Source organism: Equus caballus, chromosome 12, assembly GCF_041296265.1.
Source record: "Equus caballus isolate H_3958 breed thoroughbred chromosome 12, TB-T2T, whole genome shotgun sequence".
Classification (NCBI taxonomy): domain Eukaryota; kingdom Metazoa; phylum Chordata; class Mammalia; order Perissodactyla; family Equidae; genus Equus; species Equus caballus.
The window spans coordinates 33,526,452-33,537,234 of NC_091695.1; the positions used below are offsets into that span (position 1 = coordinate 33,526,452).

Genomic DNA, 10,783 nt, shown 5'->3' on the forward strand with positions numbered 1-10,783 from the left:
ACAGCATTACATCAAAAAGATTATACACCATTATCAAGTGGGATTTATACCAGGGACACAGGGATGGTTCAACATCCGCAAGTCAATCAACGTGATACACTGCCTTAACAAAATGAGAAGCAAAAACCACATGATCATCTCAATAGATGCAGAGAAATCATTCGACAAGATCTAACATCCATTTATGTTAAAAACCCTCAATAAAATGGGTATAGAAGGAAAGTACCTCAACATAATAAAGGCCATATATGACAAACCCACAACCAACATCAGACTCAAGGGACAAAAACTGAAAGCCACTCCTCTGAGAACAGGAACAAGACAAGGGTGCCCACTTTCACCACTCTTATTCAACATAGTACTGGAGGTGTTGGCCAGAGCAATTCGGCAGGAAAAAGAAATAAGAGGAATACAAATAGGCAACGAAGAAGTAAAACTCTCGCTGTTTGCAGACGGCATGATCTTATATATAGAAAACCCCAAAGAACCCATAGGAAAACTATTGGAAATAATCAACAGCTACAGCAATGGTCCAGGGTATAAAGTCAACATACGTAAATCAGTAGCATTTTTATATGCTAACAATGAGCTAACAGAAAAAGAACTCAAGATCTCAATCCCATTCACAATCGCAAGAAAAAGAATAAAATACCTTGGGATAAATTTAACCAAGGAAGTGAAAAATCTACGCAACAAAAGCTAAAAGACTTTCCTGAAAGAAATTGATGACGACATAAAGAGATGGAAAGACATTCCATGCACATGGATTGAGAGAATAAACATAGTTAAAATGTCCATACTACCTAAAGCAATATACAGATTCAATGCTATCCCAATCAGAATCCCAGTGACATTCTTTACAGAAATTGAACAAAGAATCCTAAAATTCATGCGGGGCAACAAAAGACCCCAAATTGCTAAAGCAATCCTGAGAAAAAGGAATAAAGCTGGAGACATCACAATCCCTGACTTCAAAACATACTGCAAAGCTACAGTAATCAAAAGAGCATGGTACTGGTACAAAAACAGGTGCACAGATCAATGGAACAGAATTGAAAGCCCAGAAATAAAACCACACATCTGTGGACAGCTAATCTTCGACAAAAGAGCTGAGGGCCTACAATGGAGAAAAGAATGTCTCTTCAATGAATGGTGCTGGGAAAACTGGACAGCCACATGCAAATGAATGAAAATTGACCATTCTTTTTCATCATTCACAAAAATAAACTCAAAATGGATCAAAGACCTAAAGATTAGGCCTGAAACAATATGTCTTCTAGAAGAGAATATAGGCAGTACACTCTTTAACATCAGTTTCAAAAGAATCTTTTCAGACACCATAACTCCTCAGACGAGGGAAACAATAGAAAGAATAAACAAATGCGACTTTATCAGACTAAAGAGCTTCTTCAAGGCAAGGGAAAACAGGATTGAAACAAAAAAAGCTACCTACTAATTGGGAAAAAATATTTACAAGTTATTTATCCAACAAAAGGTTAATCTCCATAATATATAAAGAACTCACACAGCTCAACAACAAAAAATCAAGCAACCCGATCAAAAAATGGCCAGGGGACATGAACAGAGATTTCTCCAAAGAAGATATAAGGATGGCCAATAGACACATGAAAAGATGCTCATCATCACTAATCATCAGGGAAATGCAAATCAAAACTACACTAATATATCATCTTACGCCTATTAGCATGGCAAAAATATCCAAAACCAAAAGTGACAAATGTTGGAGAGGTTGTGGAGAAAAAGGAACCCTCATACACTGTTGGTGGGAAGGATAGTGGTGCAGCCACTATGGAAGACAGTATGGAGGTTTCTCAAAAAATTAAAAATAGAAATACCTTATGACCCAGCCATCCCACTACTGAGTATCTATCCTAAGAACCTGAAATCAGCAATTCCAAAAGTCCCATGCACCCCTATGTTCATTGCAGCATTATATACAATAGCCAAGACGTGGAAGCAACCTAAGTGCCCAGCAACTGATGATTGGATAAAGAAGATATGGTATATATATACAATGGAATACTACTCAGCCATAAAAAAAGGACAAAATTGTCCCATTCACAACAACATGGATGGACCTTGAGGGTATTATGTTAAGTGAAATAAGCCAGATAGAGAAAGATGAACTTTGTATCACTCCACTCATAGGTGGAAGTTAACATATAGGCAAAGAGAACTGATTGTTGGTTAGCAGGGGAAAGGGGGCATGGGCGGAGGCCATAAAGGGTGAAGTGGTGTACCTACAACATAACTAACAATAATGTACAACTGAAATTTCACAAGGTTGTAACCTATCATAATCTTAATAAAAAAAAAGGTTGCTTCAATTTTCACCATTATGTAGCACTGTGATGAGCATCCCTGGACATATATGCACACCTTAGAATACATTCCAAGAAGGACGATAGGTGAGGCAAAAGTATGTACATTGTTTTATCAATTATTTTATTCAGGTTGTAGTGGTTTTTAACATTGTGTAAAAGCATGTACATTTAATTACTTTTGGTACGTGTAGTCAAACTGACCTTCAGAAAGATGATGCAATTTATGTTTTACCAATTATATATGAGAGGGCCTATTTTTCTGTAACTTTGTTAGCATTTGGTATTATTGTTACTTTTAACATCTGCCTTTTTAATAGAAAAAAATTCTCACTGCTACATTTTCATTTCTTTGAATATTAGTACTCTAGAGTATTTTCTCATCAAATTATTAGCCATTTGTATTTCTTTTTTGTGAATTGCTTGCTCATAACTGTGCCCCCCCCTTTTTTTTACTGAGGTAACATTGGTTTTTAACATTATGTAAATTTCAGGTGTACATGATTATATTTTGATTCCTGTGAAGATTGCATCACCTTCACCACCCACAGACTAATTACAATCCAACACCACACACATGTGCCTCATCACCCCTTTCTCCCTCCTCCCTCCCCTCTATAAAAAAAAAGGTGCTAAAATCACCGGTAAAGGCAAAAATATAGTAAAGGTATCAGATCAAACACCTATGAAGATAACATGAAGGCCAAAAAACAAAAGTACTAAAATTTCCATAATAAGAGGGTAACAATACACACACACAAAAAAAAGGAGGTTAGATTTGATATCAAAAACAGAAACTGTGGGAGAAGGAGAGAATAAGAGTAGAACTTTTAGAAAGAGGTCAAACTAAAGAGACCATCAAGTTAATATAGATTGCTATGTACATAGGTTATTATATATGAACCTCATGGCAATTATAAGTCAGAAATCTATGATAAATACACAAAAACTTATGAGAAAGAAACCCAAACATAATACTAAGGAAAGCCATCAAACCACAAAGGAAGAGAGCAAGACAAGAAAGGAACAGAGAAGAACTATTAAAACACCAAGAAAGAAGGAACAAAATGGCAATAAGTACATACTTATCAATAGCTACTTTAAATGTCAATGGACTAAATGCTCCAATCAAAAGGCATAGGGTGGCTAACTGGATGAATAAACAAGACCCATATCTATGCTGCATACAAGAGACACACTTCTGACCTAAAGACAGAATTGTGCCCATTTTTCTATTGGTTTATCTTGTTCTAATTTTGTTTGTAAGATAAACTTATATAAACTACTGTCTACCATAAGTAGTGCACATATTTTTCCTCATTAGACTTCTGTCCTTTGACTTTCTTTTTTTTGTTTATTTGCCATATAGATTTTAACACTATTGTAGTCTAACCTGTCCTTTGTTTCTTTATGGTTTTGCTTTTAGCATTAAGTTTAGAAAGATCTTTTCTATTCCAAGATTACATATATATATTTATCTATGTTTTTCTAATTGCCATGCAGCATTTTAACTTTTTAAAAAGCATATAGCTGTTGACTTATTTGCAACTTGCTTTATTTTGTTCATTGCATGAATATTTCAAGTCATCCTAAAATATTTTGAAACTACAAAGAGCAAAAGCAAATAAGTGGAGACCTTTTATCTCTGCTTAAAAACTTTATTTAAATATATCCCAGAACATGTTTCTGGTAAAATTGAGTTTGTAAATATTTATCAAATCATTTTGTACTTTAACCAAGTTAAGGTAGCTTCTAATTTCTAAGGGGAGAGAGCTAAATTTGAGAGATGGAAGATTTCTGAAGGAGAGGGAGAAAGCTAATCTTCACAGAGTATTTTGTTCTGGACACAGTGGATTCATGGGTGATAGAATAATGGTCTCTTTTTCTCTTTATAGTTAGAAAGGAAGGAAGCAGAAGAGGTTGAAAAAGTCTCAGGGGAGGTTTGCACTTGTCTTCAGGCACAAACTGGGTTAGATTTCTCAGATTGGGGAAATGAGTGCCTTGATTTCTGGTGAAGATGGGAGTCCACTAAAGCCAGAAATATGGTAACCTGGCTTTAATTTTAATTGAGTAATTCTGTGTGAGTTTAAATAAATTATGCCTAGAGATGGCAAAGATGGAAAGAAATTAAGTACTGCTGTATGGAGTGTTTTATTTGTGAGGATTCTCTGGTATCTGTTTTTCTATTTAACTGTCTCTAGTTGTGTATTATATTTACAGTAATCAGTACTGCTAATTTATTTGAATCGTTATGATTAGCAGTTTAATTAAAAGCCCTCCTAAAATTTTATAGAAGGATAATAGATGAGAAAAGTGGTCTAATTTTGTTCAGTCTCTCTTTTGTTGAAATACATCTATAAGAAACCTTTTTAGCCATACCACAAGACAATAATACAATCACTATATGCAGCAAAAGCCAAAGTTACTATAAACAATGAATTGTTCATTTATTAAAGAAATATTTATTATATGTCTACTATGTGCCAAACACTGTGTTAGATGGATGAATGAAAGTGAACAAGGGTCTATCTCTATCCTCAAGGAAGTTACAGTTTAGTGTAAGGTACGTGCAATAGAACAAATGATTACAAACAGTAATGTTAGTGCAACAACTGGGTAAACCATGATGTTCTGGGTTTGGGAAATGGGTGGGAAGATCTTCATGGAGGAAGTGCTCTGAGTAGAGACCTGAAGGTTGAACAACCATCAGTCAGTTAAAAAGATTATGGAGGAAAGAGGAAACTCCTTGTACAAAGAGCTTGAGGGGAAGAAAAAGAAATAGATGCCTTGGGACAGCATGCTGTCCCCAAAGTACTAGGGGAGATGTAGTAGGGGGTGAAGAGTTGAAGTAAGCAGAGCTGCAGCATGAAGCAAAGAGGACTTTATAATGCATGTTAAGGACTTTAACCTGAGGGCAATGGGGAGCTCATGAATGTTCTTGAGAGCTGGCCTCATAAACTCAAATCAGTAAAGTGACATCAAATGTTAAAAGAGCTAAGTAGGGAGAATAGTGGTCCCCAAACATGACAAAATCTTAATCCTATGAGCCTGTGAATAGATTATCTTTCAGGAAAAAGAGAGTTTTAAGATGTGATTGAATTATAGACTTTGAAATGGGGAGATTATCCTGGATTATCTGAGCAGGCCCAACCTACACTCAAGTGTCACATTCTGAGATATGCATCGTTAGGCGATTTTGTCATTGTGCAAACATCACAGAGTGTATCTACACAAATCTAGATGGTGTATACTACAACGCATCTATGCTATATGATACTAATCTTATGGGACCACCGTCATATAGGCAGCCTGTTTTTGACTGAACCCTAGTTATGTGGCGCATGACTCTAATCACGAGAGTCTTTAAAAGCAGAGAACCTTTCCCAGTGAGGGTAGATGTGACATTGTGGGCTTTGAAGATGGTGGAAGGGAACCATGAGCCAAGGAATGTGGGTGGTCTCTAAAAGCTGCAAAGGGCAAGGAAATGGATTCTATCATAGAGCCTCTAGAAAGGGACACAGCTCTGCTACTACTTTGATTTCAGCCCAGTGAGACCTCTCTCAAACGTCTAACCTACAGAACTGTGAGATAATAACATTATGTTGTTTTAAGCCACTTACTTTGTGGTAATTAGTTACATTAGTGATAGTAAACCAATACACTCAGATTCCTCAGAGTGAACTGTGTAGAGGCCACATTGTATTTTGCTTATATGTAAAGTTCTCTCAAGAGGCCAGGTGGAGGGTTTATGTTATATGAACTGAGATGAGTTGGAAAATAAAGCAGATGAGGAATGTGTGTGTGTTTTAAAGAAGGAGAAGAAGGTAAAATGATTTGATATTAAATAATTTGTACTTTTCCTTTAAGGTAAACCTTTTCCATATTTTTCATAAATTGAATCACTTCCTTTAGGAAGAAAAAATAATTCTACTTAATCATAGCTATTAATTTGAATGGAAATATATCAGAATTCAAGAATGTCCATTCTAAACTTCAAAGAAATCATCTATTCACATGTATCGAAATCTGCTCCGCTTGGCCTGACTGGCCCCTTCATTAGATCTTACATCTGAAATAATCCTAAAGACTTCCTCACATTGTACTCAGCCTGCTAAGGAAGCAGAAAACTAGAAGTATCCTGGGTATAACATCCATCAATAAAGGTGATTCCCAGAATTTCCAATACAGTGCCATATAAGTCCTAATATTCATAGAGGTAACTGATAAAAAAATTTCAGGAAAAGTTACCCATTGGGTAATATCATTGGATATTATTTGTATGAATCACTTTAAGTTTGCTTGACTTTGAATGGGAATGAATTTAGGAGACTCAAGAATCCAGGAGACCTGGGACAGAGATCTCACATCCCCTGTGCGTTGTTTATGCTCTTCCAAATATGAAGTAGTTAATCCACTTACATGAACAATGAAATCAAATGAAGACTTTTTGCATATCCAATAGACCTCTATTAATGGAAAAATGAATGTGTTGAGAAGAGGACAGGCCCATAAAGGAATGATGGAGGGATTTACCAGCAGAAATGGTTGTGCTGGACAACTCCACTGTCCATGTCCTTTAAGAAGGACTAATGACCTGGAGGTGATGGCCTGAGACATACCTTCCAGAGATAGTGGCAAATAGTACTGAATGTGGGCTAATCCATTCAGGTTAAGAAACAAAGATTTTATGGGAGCAATGGGTTTGGATAGAAGAGAGCAAGAGGAACTCAGAGTGTGGTGATCAAAAGGGAGACTAAGCTGTGAAGTGGAGTCGGGTGCTGAACTGGTAAAGGAATGACATGGTTGAAATCAAGGAAATACAGACCTAGTAGGCACTTTAGGTGACAGAGACTGGGAAGAGAAGAGTACGGATGTGATATCATGGGACACAAATTTTCCAGGCCCCTACACAGCTCAGATAGAAATGGCAGAAAAGGGTAATGTACTTCGGTACATTTTGTTTAGAAAATTATTCAGTAGCCATAATGGGAATCCAACAGGGATACCTTGGAGAGAATGTTTAATGGAGTAAAAAGGCATCTTGTTTTGTAAGGTACCTCAACTATACATAGTGTATCTTTTTGGATCCTGCCATATACTAGTAATAAGAGTTATACACATGTACAACTTCAGGGCTGTTTGTTGTTGAACACGGAAGGCAGCATTTGGGCAGAGTATGGGCTCTGGAGTCAGGAGGACCTAGGTCTGAATGGGATTCTTGCCCCTTACTTTCCGTATAACGCTGGGCAAGTCATTTTTTCTTCCTAGGACCTCATTTCTTCATTTGTAACATAGGGATAGTACTATTTGCCTCATAGCACTGCAATGAGTATTTTATTAAATAACTTTTGTGCCTCATATATGTTAAGTACCCAATAAAATGTGGTTGCTGTAATACTAATTGTGAGAATCCCAGGGAGATTATTTTTGTGCAATAATCATTTCCCCTTTTTGGCTATCCACGGTGGGGTCAGTGGACAGATCACCAGGGGGAACAGTGAGAAAAATTTGGCAGGAGGAGCCTCCATTTCCAAATATGCACACAAAATGTACCTCTTGCCTAAGCCAGAGGTGGAGGTAGATATCATATGTTATATAAGTCTCTGTCAGTTTGGAGAAATATGTTTTCAATCATAAACTAGGAAAACACTTTCTTATTCTCCAACAACTTCCACAGGGCATCTTTGATCTCTTTGTTCCTCAAACTGTAGATTAGAGGGTTCAGCATGGGGATCACCAGTGAATAGAACACAGACACCACCTTGTCCCTGCCAAGAGAGTAGCTGGAGCTGGGTCGCAGGTACATGAAAAGGGCTGTCCCAAACAGCAGAGTCACCACCATCAGGTGTGAGGCACATGTGTTGAAGGCTTTCCTTTGGCCTTCCACTGAATGGATCTTCAAGACAGCAGCAACTATGTAACTGTAGGAGATGACGAGGATGAGGAATGATGTTCCCCCAATAGTGACCACTACAAGAAAATTCACCACTTGACTGAGGAACGTGTCAGAGCAAGAAAGCGCTAAGACTGGTGGGAGGTCACAGAAGAAATGGTTGATGATGTTGGGTCCACAGAAGTGGAGCTGAAATATAGAGCAGGCCTGGATCAGGGAGCTCAGGAAGCCACTGAAATATGCCCCAATCACCATGTGTGTACAGAGACCCTGGGACATGATGGCAGTGTAGAGCAGGGGACTGGAGATGGCTGTGTATCGATCGTATGCCATAGCAGTCAGGAGAAAGCACTCAGTTAGACCTATGCCAACAAAAAAAAAAGAACTGAGCAGCACAACCCAAGAATGATATGGTCTTCTGCTCCTGGAAGAAGTCAGTGAGCATCTTGGGAGCCACTGTGGAAGAGTAACAGATGTCAATGAAGGACAAGTTGCTGAGGAAGAAATACATGGGTGTTTGCAGACGGGTGTCACTTCTGATTAGAAAGATGAGGGCCAGGTTCCAGGAGAGGGTCACAAGATAGATACCCAGGAAGGTCACAAAGAGCAGGACCTGGAGTTCTGGATGGTCTGCAAATCCCACGAAGATGAATGTGGTCACTGATGAGCTGTTCCAGGCCTTAGTTGTGGACGTGTTTCCCATGGACCACAATGACAAGATGCAGATCTGGGATAATAATGACAATCTGCATTACAGTGGTATCAAGAAATAATTAAAAAATATGTGAGAGGGAGGGCAAAGTATTACAGAGGATTACAACTTTATGCAAAGATTCTCTCTCTTTCTCTCAGAAGGCAATTATAGTCATTGTCTTAAATATTTGCTTTTTAATATAGCATGGTTGATATGAGCTTAAACTTTGGATTCAGACTTCCTGTGATCAAGTCCTGCCTCTACCAATTAGCAGCTGTGTTACTTTGGGTGATATGTATATCATCTCTAGGCTTCAATTTCTTTTTCTTTAAGACAGATGACAGGATCAATGTCATACATTTATTTTAAGAATTAAAATAAGGCAAAGTTTGTAAAGTGCCTGATACATAGTAAATCCCCGATGAAAGTTATTATTTGGACAGTTTTTTGTATGTCCCAGATGAGTTACCTCATGCCCTGAAAATAACTATTCATCTAACTTATTTAAGTTTCAGTATTAGAATGGAGAAACCAAGGGAGAGACCAGGTTCAGCTACGTAATTGTGAAACAACCAATCAGACATTTAGAATATTTTTTTTAAACTTAAAGTCTCAGCTATGTTCCATTTTGACATTTTATGTAGACTCTAAGTAAAATGAAATTTCTTTTTACTTTTATTAAGATTATGATAGTTTACAACCTTGTGAAATTTCAGTTGTACATTATTGTCAGTCTTGTTGTAGGTGCCCCACTTCACCCTCTGTGCCCACTCCCCCATCCCGCTTTTCCCCTGGTAACCACCAATCAGTTCTCTTTGTCTACATGTTTAACTTCCACCTATGAGTGGAGTCATACGGAGTTCATCTTTCTCTATCTGGCTTATTTCATCAAAAAGATTAGGCCAGATGTGTATAGAAATGCTCTGAACTGTCAAATATTAGATCTGAATATACTAACATAGTTCCACTTTCAAATTTGTCTTCAGTCTGAGCTCTCTAAGCTATTTAATTGTTAAGAATGTGGATTCTGGCTATAGCCTGCCTGGATTTAATTCCCAGCTTTACCATATAATATATGTGTGATCTTGGGCAAGTTAGTTGAACTCTCTATGACTCTGTAAAATTAGGGATAATAATAGCACTTTGTTATTAGAATTCCTTCTCTCTCTCTCTTTCTTTCTTTCCTTCCTTCTCTTCTTAAATCTCTTTTAAGACATGCATGGCCCATAGTAAGTGCTCTACAAGAGTTTTTTATTGCTGTTGTTATTTAAAAATCGAAATTACAATGTAACCTCAATCAAATTCTTATAACTTTCAGTATATGAAGTATCTTTCAAGATCAGGGACTTGATTCCACCCAATCCACATCTATAAGAATTTCCATCACCCCCTCCACATCCACACTAAGTCTCAATCCACATAAATCAGAAAAGAACACTTACCATCAGCGGGTCTTTGAACCTGAGGTCCCAACTCAGCAGAAGGCACTAGGAAAAGTGTGGTCAGAGGGCCTGGTGGCTCATGGTGAATGACCCTTATAGGTGTGGGATATATCTTGATCCTTCTTCAGGTTTTAACCCAAACAATTTAGAAATCATCAAAATTACCTATCTTTTAAACAATATTTTCATTCTGTTCTACCTATCTCTTTAAATATGATGAATCTCACAAATTTGCTTTTGTTTTTCAAAATGGAAATGTTATTTTATGAATTTTAAAGCAATATGTGAGAACTGGAAGATAATTAGGTCAATAAACAACGGTGAAATAATAAACCTAAAAATCATGGGCACTTCCTGATCAATGCAAAAAAATCCTCTTAAAACTGGAAATTATGACAATCTATCTCCTGAA

The 10,783-nt window shown here is 37.2% G+C and overlaps 1 pseudogene; it reads right to left on the minus strand.

Moving 5' to 3' along the window:
- Nucleotides 1-7,980: 7,980 nt before the first annotated feature.
- Nucleotides 7,981-8,938, minus strand: LOC138916516 (olfactory receptor 5A1-like; annotated as a pseudogene).
- Between the last annotated feature and the right edge of the window lie 1,845 nt (nucleotides 8,939-10,783).